Raw genomic sequence first — 5,528 nt, 5'->3', positions numbered from 1 at the left:
AATTAAATAAAACAGTTCTCTAGTACGGCCGTAGAGTTGCAACTTAATGAGAACATTTATATAAGCTTTTGGAGTGAACTCAGTGCTCACTGGAAATCTACTGTATTCAGTTTTTGCTTTTAACACACACTAATAACTCACAGTGCCCCTAGGAGAGCTTGAGAATTTGGCGTAAAATAAATCATATGGAATTAGTGTCTCTGGATTCATTCCTGATTGTCACAGTTAACAAATTATTGATCTTAAGAATTGTTTATCAAAGGCAAAGTTGGCAGAAAAGTGTAGAAATATGCCATCATTCAAAATTTAATGATGTAAACAGCTAGATTTACTCCAGTCTCACTAGGCTAACTTGCCAGTTTATGACCTGCGCCAATCATAATAAGCAAAGCTGACCTCATGCCAACATGTTGGAGAATAAAGTCAAGTCTATTACAAGGTTTACATTCTATAATTTTGTATTAGGTTGCTCTACTCTTTCCCCATGTAAACAAATGAATTTTTTCACATATGAAGTATATTAAATTCAAAGACTGAATTAGATATGCACTCGGCTCAGACTGTACAACTGTTTATATTCTGAGTATAACCAGTTAAAGCCTTGAGTGCTCTTTTGAAAGGTGATGATTTTTTTCGAAAAATGCCACTGAGAACAACACAGTTTAATATTTTGGCATTACCTTTTCAGAAGTATACAGGAGAAATCCTCACTTCAAATTCACTAACCTGATTACAGACACATATAAAGAAAAGAACTCATCACTAATAACTGTCCTTTGCTGTTGTTCAGTCACTAAGTCATGTCCGACTCTTTGCAACCTTTATTAATTGTGCTTTATTAACTTTCAAATTTTGGTAGAAGTCATCCTATAAGAAAAGCATTATAACTCAGAAATATCAAGAGAGGAAATTAGCTTCTTTAAATTTTGTTTTTCCTAGTAATTTTAATATCCTCATTTACAATGCCATACTAATGATCAAAATATTTATTTCTATAATGAAAGACCACCTTTCCCAGAATAAATTAAATGCCTAAGAAACAATGCCTAGGTACACTTAAGGCTGCTTGTTGAATACAGAATGCCAGCAAATGAGACTGAAAGCACTTGAGGAGTGTATTATCCCTTTAGGGTAAAAGCTTATAGAATGATCTCTGATCCACAGTACAGTAGTCCAACAGTTTGATTCTAAGAATTCTTATGTCTTCCAGGTAGGGCTTCATGTCATCATACTGCAGTGAGTAAAGACTGACAAGTTTTAACATGCAGTATTTTACCTAGGAATCAGTAGTTTCAAAATGGGTAAAATACTTCTTTCTCTACTTTTATTATATCTACATATTTCCTTTCCAAAACAAGTTGGCAAGAGTTGAAATTTTTTCATCATCTATTCCAAAAAGAAACAGGTTATATGTGGTTACTAACCTCAACTCAAATTTCAAAATGCAGTGCAAAGGCTAATGTTTAATTATTAGTATCAGAATAGCCCCTAAACTCAACCAAGAAAAGTTGTGTATTTCTTAGTTTCACTCATGTGAGCAGAAAATATTTACAACTTGATTCATTTCAACTCAGTTCAACAAATATTTATTGAACAACAAGGACACGCCAACCATTGTGCTAGCCACTCAAGTGTGAAAGCACAAAGATGAACCTATTACCTCAGCCATTAAAATATGACTAGCAGTGGGAACGAATTTAAGGTTAAAAACAGCTTAGATTTCTCTGTGATGTCTTATTATCATAAGAAAAATAGGTCTCCTACAATTTTTTGTTTTAAAATGTATGAGAGAAAAAATTTTTAAATAAATCTTCCAAATGGAATGATTAATCATGCATTTAGAAACTGTTTATTTTGTCCAAATAAGCCAAAAGTAGAGAATAAAAATGAAAAACAGAGTGGAAAAATATTCATGGTACTAAGCTATTATTGTCACTCAAACTGGAATATAAAATTTCAAAATTTTATTTTAGGTTAAAAACCACATACAAATATTAAACAAATATTATGCCTGTAATTTGAATGGCATTTTTCTAAATATTCTATAAATAAATAAGTTCTATATGTTAGCAAACTGAATAGAAATTTTCTTCAGTGTGAATTTTGGGGGGTTATATGGAACATTAAAAATACTGGTGAAGGCTTGATGACGGGCATGTGGAGCCACGGAGGCGGTGGCCGGGAGTCGGAGTAGGAGCAGTGGTGACCAGCTGCAGGCATCCTCGCTGTGTCCTCCTGGGGAGGAGGAGGAGCCAGCGTTTCCAACTTCCTGGGGGTCACTTGGAGTTCGGTGAAAGCTGGGAAGAATGTGCTTAAAAGGAAACCTGGGAAGAAGGAGCTCTTCACCTGAAAAATGTTCACTTGGTCTTGGTTGTGAATTCTTCTGTTGAGAAAGAGAATTACCATTTGTCACTATTTTAATGAAAGGAGAGGTGGACCTGACTCATGATTTAGAACCAAAGAATGCAGAGCCTGAAAAGAATGAAAGTTGGGAGTGGGTTCCTTGGAAAGAATTTCCTCCTCTGGACCAGCTTTTCTCGGCACTACGTTGTTTAAAGGAACAAGGCTATGATCCTTTTAAATATTTGGATCATCTGGTAAGATATAAAGGAAGTCACCTAGAGGTGAACAAGGAGACTCACTGACTTTTTTTTTTTTTTTTTTTTAATGAATTGGCCAAAAAATTCACTTGGTTTTTTTGTATGATGACTGTAGTAGTGCTTAGTCTCTAACTTCATTGGAAACAATTCTGTAAGATTGTAGTGTAACACCTGTCACAGCAACATGCATTTTTTAAAAGAAACTTATCAAAATTGGTGAATTTGGGGGTAGCCATTGAATCAGAGGGTAAAGTGTCTGCCTGCAATGCAGGAGACCTGGGTTCAATCCCTGGGCTAGGAAGATCCCCTGAAGAAGGAAATGGCAACCCACTCCAGTGTTCTTGCCTGGAGAACCCCATGGATGGAGGAGTCTGGTGGGCTACAGTCCACTGGTCACAAAGAGTAGGACACAACTGAGCTACTTCACTTTCACTTTCTTTATTTTAATATTGAAGATGGAAGAAAAAAAGCAATAATTTTGGCATATTATGCTTGATTATGTCAAGAAAGGTAAAAACACAATTGATACACACAAAAAAAAGTTTTGTGCAGAGTATGGAGAAGGTGCTGTGACTGAGCAAACGTGTCAAAAGTCTTTTGCAAGTGTCAAAAGTCTCATGCTGGAGATTTCTCTGTGTATGATGCTCCACAGTCAGGTAGACCAGTTGAAGTGGACAGCAATCCAATCGAGACATTAACTGAGAGCAATCAATATTATACCACATGAGAGATAGCCGACATACTCAAAATATCCAAATCAAGCATTGAAAATCATTTGCACCAGCATGGTTATATTAATCACTTTGATATTTGGGTTCGACTTAAGTTAAGCCAAAAGAACCTTTTTGATCATATTTCCACATGTGATTCTCTACTGAAATGTAATGAAAGTGTTCCATTTTTAATATAAATTGTGACAGGCAATGAGAAATGGATACTGTTCAATAATGTGGAATGGAAGAGATCATGGGACAAGCAAAATGAACCACCGTCAGCCACACAAAAGGCTGGTCTTCATCCAAAGAAGGTGATGTTGTGTATATGGTGGGATTAGATAGGAGTCCTCTATAATGAGCTCTTTCCAGAAAACCAAACAGTCAATTCCAAGAAGTACTGCTCCCAGTTAGACCAACTGAAAGCAGCACTCAATGAAAAGCGTCCAGAATCAGTCAACAGAAACTGCATAATCTTTCATCAGGATAACGCAAGACCACAAGTTTCTTTGATGACCAGACAAAAATCATTACAGCTTGGCTGGCAAATTCTGATTCCTCCACCATATTCCCCAGACATTGAACCTTCAGATTTCCATTTATTTCGATCTTTACAAAATTCTCTCAATGGAAAAAATTTCAGTTCTCTGGAAGACTGCAAAAGGTACCTGGAACAGTTCTTTGCTCAAAAAAATAAAAAGTTTTGGGAAGATGGAATTATGAAGTTGCCTGAAAAATGGCAGAAGGTAGTGGAACAAAATGGTGAATACATTGTTCAGTTCTTAGTGAAAGTGAAAAATGTGTCTTTTATTTTTACTTAAAAACCAAAAGAACTTCTGAGCCAAACCAATACATAAAAGGCAAATAAGGTCCTGTTAAAGAATGAAAAGTATCTGTATTTCAAAACAACTCCATTTTATCTGAAAAGTCCCCCATGATGGCCAGTTTATTTGAAGTCTCAATATACCCAATACCTTTTCATTCAGTACTTGTAAAAATTTTTCAGACTGTCATGAATTGCGTCTCAGATTCACAAAATGTGATAATTGGTGATGTTGTAAATGGTAATTCTGCTTTCTGTATTTCTCTGTGGTATTGACTGTGCTGTCAGTGCGTGTGGAGGAGAGTGCAACAGAGTTTGTCTTAGTGTTTCAGTTCTAGTAGAATCCTCATTCAAGTGCTAACACAGTACTCCATTGCAGAATTCATCACCTGTGTTGGTTTTCCTCTTCTGTTTTATTTAAAACAATTAGTTGTTGTTGTTAATATATTTTGGCAGTTCCTGCAACTACAGCAGGCAGGACAGGTCATTAGGGTGTATTTCTGATTGGGAACCTAAACCTAGGGAAGTGAGACAAACCATCCAGGATCTGTATCCCATTGTTAACAGGCCTTACCATTTTGGATCTCAGTTGATCTCTCTGGAGATTCAACTTTCTTATATGTAAAATGTGACTAGGGCAGCTGTTCTCAGTACAGCCCAGAGAAGTCCTCAAGACCCTTTCTAGGATCCTCAGGGTCAAAGTCGGTTTTGTCACACAAAGATGTTGTTTGCCTTTTTCATCCTCATTCTTTGCTGAGTGTACAGAGGAGTCTTCCAGAGACCGCATGTTGTAGGTTACTCGAGTAGAATGACTGCAAAACAGATATGAAAATCTAACTCTCTTCTAGTAAGCTAGATGTGGAAGAAATTGATAAAAATGTAAAACAATGCCATGCTTCTCACTTTTTTTTAAAGAAAAACATCTATATTTTTTATAAAAATTATGTTAACATATAAGTTTTGTGTTATCGGTTTTTGTTATTTGTAAATAAATTAATAAAAGAATTCTTAAAATTTAAAAGAAAACATAAAAAAGATACTGGTGTAAGTTATGGGTCACATTTGCATTAAGTTCTGCATACCATTTTTCTGGGTCCCCTGAGGTCTTTCCATAAGCTTCTAAGGATTACAAACCCTGCTTCGGACATTAACTATCACATTCACCTTGACATTGACTATGACACTTGATAGCTGCTGTCATACTTTTTCAATATGTTTCAATATTGATGTCTTATTCATCAATTTCATTAATAGGGTGTTCTTTGTTTCTTATGGTCCAGCCTAATGTCGCTTACTTGCCTTAGAAATACTTGTTGTCTCACTTCAATCATCTTAATATCATGTTCTACCTGATGTTCACATCATTCAGAGTCACTTTCCAGGACAAGCCAT

General features: G+C 35.8%; 1 pseudogene; it reads left to right on the top strand.

Annotated features, from left to right (window-relative positions):
• The first annotated feature begins 640 nt into the window (after window positions 1–640).
• LOC139186827 (nucleotide triphosphate diphosphatase NUDT15 pseudogene) lies at window positions 641–2,645 on the top strand (annotated as a pseudogene).
• The last annotated feature ends 2,883 nt before the right edge of the window (window positions 2,646–5,528 follow it).

This window comes from Bos indicus, chromosome 14 (assembly GCF_029378745.1).
Source record: "Bos indicus isolate NIAB-ARS_2022 breed Sahiwal x Tharparkar chromosome 14, NIAB-ARS_B.indTharparkar_mat_pri_1.0, whole genome shotgun sequence".
Taxonomy (NCBI): domain Eukaryota; kingdom Metazoa; phylum Chordata; class Mammalia; order Artiodactyla; family Bovidae; genus Bos; species Bos indicus.
The sequence above is the reverse complement of the archived record's forward strand: the minus strand, read 5'-3'. Positions and strand labels throughout refer to the sequence as shown.